The sequence below is a fragment of the Pipistrellus hanaki genome, assembly GCF_964339955.1.
Source record: "Pipistrellus hanaki genome assembly, chromosome: 3".
Lineage (NCBI taxonomy): Eukaryota > Metazoa > Chordata > Mammalia > Chiroptera > Vespertilionidae > Pipistrellus > Pipistrellus hanaki.
The window spans coordinates 73,374,328-73,387,433 of record NC_140505.1 but is presented as its reverse complement, the minus strand read 5'-3'; positions in this window follow the sequence as shown (position 1 = coordinate 73,387,433).

Sequence of the window (13,106 nt, the reverse complement as noted above, 5' to 3'; positions counted from 1 at the left end):
GTTTTACCAGTTCCTCCTGGCACATCTAAGATTTCTCCAACCCCGTTATTTTTTTTAAAAAAAATATATTTTATTGATTTTTTACAGAGAGGAAGGGAGAGAGATAGAGAGCTAGAAACGTCCATGAGAGAAACATCGACCAGCTGCCTCTTGCACACCCCCTACCGGGGATGTGCCCGCAACCAATGTACATGCCCTTGACTGGAATTGAACCTGGGACCTTTCAGTCTGCAGACCGACGCTCTACCACTGAGCCAAACCGGTTTCGGTCAACCCCGTTATTGACAGTTTGCATTATTTGATTGTAAATGCCTTTTTGCTCAAGCGTTAGCTTAGAAATATTTGATTGCCCATACAACTAAAGATCATCCGTGTTGTAATTTTGTTCACTACACAATTCCACATCAAAAGAAGCAGCAGCAAATCGATTTGGTGATGGCATTCCCAAATGATTGAGAACTTTGTTCACAACTTTTAAGCACTAATCTTCAATCATTATCAACATTGAAATGGAATCGTAAAATTGGAAATTTGGAAATCATAAAACAGAAACATTGAAATTTTCATATTAGCCTTTTATTATATAGGATAATATTCCACTGCATAAGTGTACCATATTTTATTTATTCATTCTCATTTTATGGACCTTAGGACTTTTTAGACAGTTTGGGTATAATGAATCATACTGCTATGAACATTTATTTATAAGTTTTTGTGTTTCAGTTCTTTTGGGTATATGCATGTTTAACTTTTGAGAACTTCCACATTGTTATTCAGAACTGCTGTGCCATTTTGCAATGGTATCAGCAATGTAGGAAAGTTACAATTTCTCCACAGTAAAAAAATTGTTATATCTTTTTTTATAATTAAAGCCATCCTATTATATGAAGTGCAATCTCATTGTTGTTTTGGTATGCATTTCTCTATTATCAAAAAGGTAATGAAGTTAAACTTTTTTTTTTTCATGTGCTTCTTGGCCACTTTTATATCTCCTATGGAGTAATATCTTCTCAGATCCACTGCCCATTTTTCAATTGGGTTGTCTTTTTATTGTTAAGTGGTTCCTTCTTCAGTTTAGCAGGCTGCTCTGGGCCTCAGGCTGCTCAGAGCTTCCTTCCAAGGCAAGGGAGTAGGGCTGGTACCCCAGTGGGCCTGAGAACAGAGTATCCTGTCAAAGATATTATTCTTCAGACTTAAAATTGAATGGGCCCTGCCGGATAGCTCAGTTAGAGTATTGTCCTAATATGTCAAGGTTGCAGACCAGTTCATTCCCTGGTCAGGGCACATAAAAGAAACAACCAATGAATGCATAAATGAGTGGCATAACAAATGAATGTCCCCCCCCCCCCCCCACCTCTCTCTCTCTTAAAATAAAATAAAATAAAATAAAATAAAATAAAATAAAATAAAATAAAATAAAATAATAGAATTTTCCCTGGTAAGTTTTGCACTTGCTTGGTATCCATGAGCCCTTTTAAAAAAAAAAAAATCCAAATTTTCCCTTTTGGGATGGGAATGTTCATCCTATGCCTGCCCCATCATTGTATTTTGGAAGCAGATAATTTGTTTTCACAGGTTCATAGCTAGAGAGCAATTTTTGCCTCAGAATGAATTATAGCTCCAGTCTCTTCCACACTTGATTTAGATTATATTTAATTGAACTTTGGGACTTAGAGCTGATGCTGGAATGGGTTCAGGCATTTGAGCTGTTGGGACTGCAGTGGATCTATTTTGCATGTGAGATGGATGTGAAGTTTTGGGATCGAAATGGTGGACTAAATTATGTGTTGAAGGCTTAATCCCCAGTTTGTCTAAATGTGATTGTGTTTGTAAAACTGGGGGTCTTTATGATGTTGATTACATTTTGTTTTAAGTCCTAGCTCTAGAAATCACCTCTCCTCCTCACCACTGCCACTCCCAGAGACCTAGCCTTTCCCCCCAAATAATCAGCAACCCTCGAGGCAGCAGAAGACAGTAGCCCCCACCTGACATGTCACAGGGTCCTGATTGCTGGCAGGCTAAAGATAACATATTTTCTTTCTTCCTTTTTTTTTTTTTTTTTTGTTAATCCTCACCTGAAGTATATTTTTCCATTGATACTTAGAGAGAGTGGAAGTGAGGGAGAAAGAAAGAGAGAAAAACATCGATGTGAGAGAGACACACATTGATTGGTTGCCTCCTACATACATCCCAACCAGGGCCGGGATCAAACCTCCAAACAGGTACATGCCCTTGACTGGTAATTGAACCTGAGATCCTTTGGTGTGCGGGCCAACGCTCTAACCACTGATTAACAGCAGCCAGGGCTAAAGGTAACACCTTGACCTAAGTAATGCTTCAGTTCCTGAGCCTTTAAGGTGAAATGAACCCCTGGTTACTTTTCCAAGAGATTCTGGAGCTGTTTCGAGACCTGAAGAAATAACTTACGACCTTTACGTTACCTCCAATCAATGAGTTCCCAACAGAACCTCTAACCCCTAAAACACAGTGTGTTGTGATTTCTTCCCCTGTATGATCTGTAAATCACAGGTCATTGGGGAGCTCAGGCTTTTAAGCATTAGCTTCTCATTCTCCTGTGTGCTAGCATCTATCTACCTACCTATTGATCTATCGATCTATCTATCTATCTATCTATCTATCTAAAAGCCTAATATGTTAAGTGTCCAACCATTTACCAGTTGCTATGATGCACACTGACCACCAGGGGGCAGATGCTCTGACAGATAGGTTAGCTTGCTGCTGGGGTCTGGCCTATGGGAACTGGGTGGGACAGGCTGGAGATGCCCTGGAGCCCTCCTCATCCTCAATCATGCACCAGCGGGGTCCCTTGGCCTCACCTGTGCCCTCTCACAATCCAGGACCCTTTGGGGGATGTCTGAGAGCTGGTTTTGGCCCGATCCCTACAGACCAGGCTGCTGGACCCTCCTGGTGCATGAACCTATGCATTGGGCCTCTAGTTTGTAATAAATTAGCCAATATTTCTCTACTATAATCTTGGTGTCTAGTGTTTGGCTCTGCTAATGTCTGGTGAACAAACTCTTGCTGTTCCTGTTATACAAATGGTGATTCTGTTGGGACTCAGCCCTGAGTGGGTTTTCTGCCTACAATTCAGCAACCCCTGGCTGCTAATGGTCACTCAGGTTCTGTGCGAGCAGCTGCTTGGACTGATTGTTCCAGGGACAGGTCTACAGTGCTCACCATTGACTTGGCATTACTGACTCACAACGCTTTCATTTGGCAGTGAGAGAAAGTGGGTACTTGGTTTAGAAGACATCTACAGGTCAGTAGCTTTGTAGGTAAAGACCCCAGGGACAATCCCCTGTTACTTTTGGTTGGGTCCTTGAGGAACTCATTTGACTTGGTTTGAGGGTCACCCATTGATTGCCTTAGGAAAAGGATCCTGAAAGATTGCAATTAGAAACTAGGATTGATTATTGGAATTATATCAGTTATTTGTTGAGTCTGTGTCTCAACTCAGGTGTGGAGTTTTGTTTTTAACTTGAAACTGGTTTTGAATTTAGTCTAGAGCTGGCAAATTAAATTTGAAGGGAAATGTATGAATGTGCGTGAGTGAGATATGTTGTTTGTCGATGTTATTTGTTTTACAGCATGCAAAGCTTTGGTCGTTCAAGCAGAATCTTATATTTGTTCATTTACCAGAAACATAATCTGGATCCAATTTTCCTCTGAGTTGTGCCTGGAACACAAAGGCTAGAGATTTAAAATGACAACTATAAGATCTCTATTTATGCTTCTCTGTATGTTTATATATGTCTATGTACTAGTGTGTATGGTCTAGGTGTAGCATATTTCTACTATTGAATTCTAATTTGTAATATTAAATTGGTTTAAAAAAATAAGGTCTTATATAAGAACTAGAGGCTGATAGCGCAAAGATTTGTACAATAGACCTTCCTTTCCCTGGCTGCTGGCACTGGTTTTCCTCTGGCACCTGGGACCCAGGCCGCAGCAGAGCCAAGCCTTCAGCCTTCAGGCTTGACTCTGGCCGCAGTAGAGCCTTCAGTCTTCGCTTCATGCCTGTTTATGCAAATTAACCTGCCATTTTGTTGGGTTAATTTGCATAGTCACCCCTGATTGGCTGGTGGGCATCATGGGGATATGGTCAATTTGCATATTTCTCTTTTATTAGTGCAAATGCTCAAAAATAGAACAGGCTACCTGGTGGTGTGGCTCAGTGGTTGAGCAATGACCCAGGAATCAGGAGGTTCAATTCCCATCAGGACACATGCTTGGGTTATGGGCTTCATCCCTAGTAGGAGGCATTCAGGAGACAGTCCTTCTATGGTGTTTCTCTATTAATGATATTTCTATCTCTCTCCCCCTTTTCCTTCCTCTCTCTGAAATCAATAAAAAAAATTACTCATTTGAGTGATAAAACATTTAAAAGAATAGAACAGTCTGTGGCTCACTTTGGCAGCATATATAGTAAAATTGGATTGATACAGAGAAAATTGATACAAGGATGACATGCAAATTCATGAAGCATTCCATACTAAAAACCAGAATAGAACAGGCTAGCCCAAATGCTTTTCAGAATTGCATTATTTGGGAAAATATTTTATATTAAAGCTGGTTCTGAGTTTGGTTTGGTTAAATAGTCATATCTTTAGACTCATAAGCATTAAATAATACTTTGATTTTTCCTGAGTTTATTAGTCAATTAAGTAAGCTCATGTTATATCTTTTGCAAAATTTGTCAGCAAGAAAAATAACTTAGTATAGTAAAACTTATGTAAGACTAACTTAACTGTTATGAGAAATTACATTAAATGTAAATGGAATAAAAGGTTTCTTAACTCTTTAGCAATAATTATATTGTATGTATACTTAACTGATTTTTTTAGAATGCTATTGACAAGTTCAATCAATGTATATAAATTCTGTGTACACATTAAATGTTTATTTATTTTTATTGTTTAAAATATTACATATGGCTGAAACTGGTTTGGCTCAGTGGATTTGGCCTGTGGACTGAAAGGTCCCAGGTTCGATTCTGGTCAAGGGCATGTTCCTCGGTTGTGGGCACATCCCCAGTAGGAGGTGTGCAAGAGGCAGCTGATCGATGTTTCTAACTCTCTATTCTTCTCTCTTCCTCTCTGTAAAAAATCAATAAAATATATTTTAAAAAATATTACATATATCTCCCTTTTTCCCCATCGACTCCTCCCTGGCCACTGCCCCACCCCAGGATATGCCCCCACCGCCCCAGTGTCTGTGTCTATTGGTTATGTTTATATGCATGCATACAGGTCCTTTCGTTGATCTCTTACCTCCACCTTCCCTCAGATGGTCTGTTGATGCTTCTCTGTTTCTGAATCTATTTTTGTTCATCAGTTTATGTTAATCAGTATAGTCACAAATGAGTGAGATCATGTGACATTTATCTTTCTCCAACTGGCTTATTTTACTTAGGATAATGCACTCCATGTCCATCCATGCTGTTGCTAATGGTAAGAGCTATTTCTTTTTTTTACAGTAGGACGTATAAATCTTTTTGTTAACTTGAAACTTTAGAATTTTACTACATTAAGTTAAATGATAAAAAATTGAATATCTCGATATTTCTAAATAACATGAAGTACTGAAACATTAATTGCTAGATAAGTCTAAGTTTGCCTACTTTTGAACTATTGTTACAGAGAAACTAAAAAATAAATTTAGATCTGTTAATGAAAATGTTTTGTCTTTGCCAGTAAAAGAACCTATGTTTCTAAAGGTTATGAAATGAATTCATAAATTTGCCAATCTAAAGAATGCTGATTACTTATATTTCAGTTGTCAGTAAAAATTAAGATTCTAAGGGTTATTCTAACTAACATGAAAAGAAATGATGTATGTTTTCAGTGAAACATTTTGAAGGATTTAAAAGGAAGTGGTTTGTTCTAAAATAAGGTTAGTTATTGCCCAGCTGGCGTGGCTCAAAGGCTGAGCATTGACCTATGAACCAGAAGGTCACGGTTTGATTCCAGGTCATGGTTGTAAACTCAATCCCCAGGGCAGCTGATTTATGATTCTCTCTCATTGTTTAAGTTTCTATCCCTCTCTTTCACACTCTTCCTCTCTGAAATCAATAAAAATATATCTTTTAAAAATAAAATAAGTTTGGCTATTTTAATAAGAAAGGAGAAATTAAGAGGAATTAGGATAGTTGTAGAAGTTCTTTGGGAAAGGAAATTTTTAAAAAAAATATATTTTATTGATTTTGTACAGAGAGGAAGGGAGAGAGATAGAGAGTTAGAAACATTGATGAGAGAGAGTCATCGATCAGCTGCCTCTTGCACACCCCCTACTGGGGATATGCCTGCAACCAATACATGCCCTTGACCAGAATCGAACCCAGGACCCTTCAGTCCCCAAGCCGACGCTCTATCCATTGAGCCAAACCGGTCTCGGCGGGAAAGGAAATTTTATGTATAATCAAACTGAATAAGAGTAAAACAAATTTAATTGAATAAGTTAATTTAAGTACCTAAAGTAAGCAAATAAAGAATTAGAGTTTGGTTCTCTTTCACCCTGTCAAAAGGATTAAGTTTTTCTATATTGTTTTGCTACAGAAAAGATATGAGAAGTTTTCTACCTAGAAAACAAGGATTCTATATTTTATTTAAATTTTTTTTTGTGTTTTAAAGAATTTTTTTTTCTTAATGAGATACTTGATTACTCAAGAAAACAATCTTCTCAGTCCTAAGAACTAGGCTTTGATGATACTAGGTAATCTGCATTTATGTTTGACAGCTTTTATTTGCACAGCTTTTATTTATTTAAGTGGATAAATCTTCTTGGTCAAGCATGTTTGACAAAATTTCCAGGGTTCAGGATGTAAAGGAGGTTGTTTTTAAACCTGGAAATAGCTTTGGGTTATTTCAGTGGGTTTCTGAAATGCCTCAAGGATTTGTTCTCTCTCTCTTCATAAAAGGAAAAAGTTAAACTTATTAGGCCAATTTGATATACTAAAATTACATGGAAAGCTTTGTCAAATAAAGAAATTATAATTGTATTGTATTTGTATATATATATACTAGTACTTTTATAACTAAAAATGAATTTTCAGGAGATTATAATCTTTAAGAGTCTGCAATGTCCTGATATATTTATTTGTAAATCTAAAAGGTTTCTTAGAATGTTATGTTACAGAGAAAAACAAATATTGGTCAATTGCATTATAATCAGATCTACAACCATGTCATTTTAAGTTTTTGTTATTTACAAGCCATCATTATTTTACTTTAATAGTTTTGCAAATATGTTTTATCTTCAGAAAGATAGAGACTACTCTAATTTACTCCAAAATACAGGTCTCTGAGAATAAGCTTTCAAATCAAAGGGTAGATATTTAAAAAAATATTTATTGTTGAAAGTATTACAGATGTCCCCTTTTTCCCTCCCATCGACACCCTCTGCCTCCCTCACCTCTCTACCCTAGGCCTTCCCTGTGTCCATGGGTTATGCATATATACATATAAGTCCTTTGGTTAATCTCTCCCTACTGTGCCTCCTCCCCTTTCCTTCTGAGATCCATCATAAAATGGGTAAATATTTATAGAACTCCAAAGCATAACTATATTCATGAAATGCTGCAAGTGACCAAGATGAACAAGAATTGATTATGTGGCACCGAGTGAACTGAGAATGATAATTATTTTTATGAATTTTTGTTTAAAATATTATTGATTTTTAATCTTTTGTTTTTTAGATAAAAGGAAACTTGTTTATTTTAAACTACTGTAACTTAGCAATTTGTTAAATTATACCTTTGTAAACAGAACTGACATTTTTTTTTTTTTTCTTGTTTGATCCCTTCAGAATTTAGGAACCTTTTTTTAATTCTCACACATTCAAAGATAATAGATCAACCGAAGGACTTTTATACATGCATATAAGTACAACCAATGGACACATAACTCTGGGGAGGGAGGGGATGTGTGGGAGGGAGGGAGAGGGGCAAAAAGAAAATCAATAAAATATATTAAAAAAAATAAAAAAATAAATAAATAAATTTAAAAAAAAAAGATATTTATTGTACACCTACTACCTACTATGCTAGGTACTCATTGTTCTAGTCATTAAATATAATGTGATGAACAAAGCAAAAAAAGTCTCTGGCCTCAGGAAGCTTACATTATCCCAGAGATTGAAGAAAAACTACTAGACCTAAGATATAAAAACAGGAAACTATAAGAGCAATATGCAAAGAGCAAATTAGAGCTTTAAAAATTAAGAACACAGCCCTGGCCCTGGCCAATGTGGCCTCAGTGTTTAGAGTGACAGCAGTTGAACGACGACCCAGGAACCAGGAGGTCACCTCGTTGCAGGCTCCATCCCCAGGAGGGGTATGCAGGAGGCAGCCAAATGACGATGTTCCTCTTTCATTGATATTTCTATCTCTTTATCCCACCCCTCCCCGCTCTCTAAACATCAATAAAAACATATTTAAAAAATAAATATAACTGTCTTTTTCTAAAGCCATGCAAGCTAAAAATGCACAGCTTGGTATCAAATTCAGAAAATTGCCACAACAGCTCATGTTTAAGCAATCTCAGTGACTGATGCTTTGGAAGCCACACAGTGAGTTCACCTGAGCACCTGAAGACATCATCAGAAACATTTCAAACCACAAAAGATACTTTGGGCCTTACTTCTAGAAATCTTGACTGGCAGCCTTACAAACTCAGAAGCTGGTTTATAATTTGCTCTGAACATTCTTTTTTTTTTTTTTTTTTCTCAATGTTTTTATTTTGGAGAGCGGAAGGGAGAGGGAGAGAGAGATAGAAACATCAATAATGGGAGAGAATCATTGATTAGCTGCCTCCTGCAAGTCCATCACTGGGGACTGAACCTACAACTTAGGCATGTGCCCTGACTGGGAATCAAACCATGACTTCCTGGTTCATAGGTTGATGCTCAACCACTGAGCCAGGTAAGACAGGCAGAATATTTATTATCTCACTCCTTTAAATTTGTTTTACCTTGCTCAGATTAATACTGCAAAGGAAAAAAAACTAAGATTTTTTTTAAGTTAAAGAAGAAGATGGAGTCTAGGATTTCAGATACCACTAGACATACCACCAATCCACCTGCCTATTTATTATCTATTTTACATAAGGAATACAGTATTTCCTTCCTTATCCATGGCTTGGCTTTTTGCAGTTTTAGTCATCCACAGTCTGAAAATGTTTCATGAAAAATTCTAGAAATAAATAATTCATAAGTTTTAAATTGTGTGCTGTTCTGAGTAGCATGACCATGGTCCACCCGGGATGTGAATCATCCCTTTGTCCAGTGTATCCATGCGTATATGCTGCCTCTCTGAGTCACTTCAGGGCTTCCTCAGTGAACAGACTGACTGTCATTGAATCCTAGTGCTTAAATTCAAGTCATCCCCATTTTACTTAATAATGGCCACAAGGTGCTTCCTTTAAGTGAGAAGGCATCCACTGGGGGTCTAAGAACATATCCCCTGAAGAATAAGGCTGGGACTACTGTGCTGTCAATGTCCTCTACTACCCTGTTTCCCAGAAAATAAGACAATGTCTTATATTAATTTTTGCTCCCAAAGATGCGCTGGGTCTTATTTTCAGGGGATGTCTTACTTTTCCATGAAGAAGAATACGGTACACATTTATTGTTAAATGAAAATAAAGGAAATTTATTACCTGTATACGGTACGGTAGTACGGTAGTGTTCAACACAAACCAGACAAACTGTGAATCCTACAGTATCAAGAATTGACTCATTTATTCAATGACAATCATGTCATCATCTTCTGGAACATCATCATAACAATCCAATTCCTGAATTTCCTGGTGAATTTCTTGTAACTCCATTTCTTTCAGAATCAGTGGACCAAATTTCTCATGTTTAGCCTAGGGGGGGCCTTATTTTCAGGGGATGCCTTATATTTCACTCAGAAGGAAATTTCACTCAGAAGGTCTTATTTTTGGAGGATGTCTTATTTTCAGGAAACACGGTAACAATTGTTCAGATATTAGCCACACCAACTATCTAGTGAGAAAATCAGGTCAGCAAAGATTTCATGAAACAATTGCATCTGATAATGCTTTTCAATTTGAAGACTTCCTGTCTTTAAGCAACAGAATTATAAGCCACAATGTAAATAAGCACATGATAATACTGGTAGGCTATATGTGATAATTCAGGATTGAGGATGTCCTATTTGAAGCACAAGAGCCCATAATGAAGTAAAAATATTGTATTTTGCAATGAAACAAATATTATTTTATCAAAACAAATTAGAAAAACTAAGAGTATTGTACAATAGTTTTAAATTTATTTTTTAATGCTATATTTGAGGAACTATGGATTTAATTTCAGGAGAATGGAGAGGTCCTATGGGAGTTTTCTAAGTTCAGGAATAGATTATACAGATTCTTTTTGGAGTAACAAGTTTTAATATGCCTTTAAATTTTAGGCATGCTTAGGAATACTTTTATGTATATTAACAAGATACTCAAAGACAATAAAACAACATTTCAAAGCAAAATACCCATGCATTTTTAGTCTACCTTTTTTTTCTTTTTTAATATATTTTATTTATTTTTCACAGAGAGGAAGAGAGAGGGATAGAGAGTTAGAAACATCGATGAGAGAGAATCATCGATCAGCTGCCTCCTGCACACCCCACACTGGGGATGTGCCCGCAACCAAGGTACATGCCCCTGACCAGAATTGAACCTGGGACCTTTCAGTCTGCAGGCCGATGCTCTATCCATTGAGCCAAACCGGTTTCGGCTACCCTTTTTTGTTTGTTAATCCTCACCTGAGGATATTTTTTCCAATGATTTTGAGAGAGTGGAAGGGAGGAAAGATAGAAGGAGAGAAGGAGGGTGGGAGGGGAGAGAGAGAGAGAGAGAGAGAGAGAGAGAGAGAGAGAGAGAGAGAGAGAGAGAGAGAGAGAGATGTTGATGTGAAAGAGACTTCTATCAGTTGCCTCTCACACGCGTCCCCCGACTGGTGCTAGGGATTGAACCTGTAACCCAGGTACGTGCCCTTGACTGTGAATCTAACCCTTGACCCTTTGGTGTGCAGGCTGACACTCTAACCACGTTGAGTCACACAAGACAGGACCATTTGCAGTCTATTCTTAGTCACTTGTTCACTCACTAGATTTGAAGATCATTTTCTTTTGGATTAAACCTATGTGTTTTGATGCCTAACCAAGATCCTGGCTTTCATCTAATAACTGGAACAACTCAGGATTTTATGAATTCAGATTTACACATTTCCTTTGTGCTCCAGGTTGGATCTAAGTACACTTTTCAATTTGTTATACTTCCTCCCAAACTTTTTGAAAATCACTTTTCTTGCATTGACTTTATAGATTATTAATTTGTGCACAGGTGGGGTCCGGCTGGCTGTCCCCAATTGGGGTGGGGGTGTGTGATCAGGGGCAGTGCTAGCCGAAGAGAAGGGAGAGAGCAGCCAGTTCTTGATCCCACCTCTGCGACAGTGCTAAAGAGTTTGACTGATGGCTTATGCTAGCTAGCCCAAGCCATCAGTCAGACATTCCCCAAGGGGTCCCGACTGCAGAGGGTGCAGGCCAGGCTGAGGGACTGCCCCCCCACAGTGCATGAATTTCGTGCACCAGGCCTCTAGTCCTATATAATAAAGATGCAATATGCAAATGGTCATTATGCTGTGAAGTGTTAACGACTAACTGCGTAACAACCGTATCACAGATCAGCAGGAGGGTTGGGCAGCAAGCTACAAGTGGGCATTGAAGAGCTACATGAGGGGGCAGGGCAGCAAGCTATGAGAGGGGGACTGGAGGGTGGAGGGAGCTACAGGAGGGCGGGGCAGCAGGCAGAGAGCTACTGGAGGGTGGCAGTGAGTTACTGGCTACAAGCGGGTAGCAGAGAGCTACAAGAGGGGACAGGGCAGCAAGCTATGAGGAGGGTAAGAAGGAGGGGGTGAGGGAACTACAGGAGGGCAGGATGAATTACTTGAGGGCAGCAGTGAGCTACTGGCAAGATACTGGCCCATGGATTTGTACACAGGGCTACTAGTATATAATAAAAAATCTAATATACTAAGTGTCTGACCATTTGTTCAGTCAATTGCTATGACACGCAATGACCACCAGGGGGAAAATGCTCTCACCAGAGGTTAGCTTTCTGCTGGGGCTGGCCCATCAGGATTGGGCAAGATGGGCCAGACAGACCCTAGAATCCTCATGTGGTCCCTCCCTGGCCTGCCAACCTCCTGGGATTCCTTCTCAGCTGGCTGGCCCGGGACTGGACATGCCCTGGATGAATCTGTGCAACGGGCTAGTTCAGTCTGATCCCTGTAGGCCAAGCTGTGGTGCACCCCACTGGTGCACAAATCTGTGCACTAGGCCTCTAGCATACTATAATAACACAATAGTGAAGTCAGTGTGGTAATGGCACAGTAACAACCATAAACAGACTCTAGTTTATATATGATGCCCTTATATAAACTAGTATTTTTAGTTTCTCAATACTTAATTATTATAGTGTAATTATTATAGTTTCTCAATACTTAAACATCAGATAGGATTGTCCCCTCAGTATAGTTTTCAGAATTTATAAAAACTGCATTAAAAAACAAAAATCACTTTTGGATGTTTGGATCCTGCTACTTTAAATATTTCATCCAGAGAGTAGACTTTATAAACCCAAGTGTCATGCTAGTTGCTCACATATACCGTGTTAACATGCTGAGGGGGACAAAACATCCACAGTAGTCATGGGGAGGAGGTGAGAGATTGGAACTTTTAAAAAAGTTTATTTCACTATTATTTATATTTTTGTATTTATAATAAAAATATATAACCTTTATAAATATACATAAAATCCTAATAAAAGAGCAATATGCAAATTGACCATCACTCCAAGACACCAGATGGCTGCCCCCATGTGGTCAAAGATGGCTGCCTCCATGTGGACACAAGATGACCAGCAGGGGAGGGGAGTTGTGGGCAGTTAGGGGAGACCAGCCCTGCAGGAGAGGGTAGTTGCGGGGAACCAGCCCTGCAGGAGAAGGCAATTTGGGGCAACCAGGCCTGTAGGGGAGGGCAGTTGGGGGGATCTAGGCCAGTAGGGGAGTGT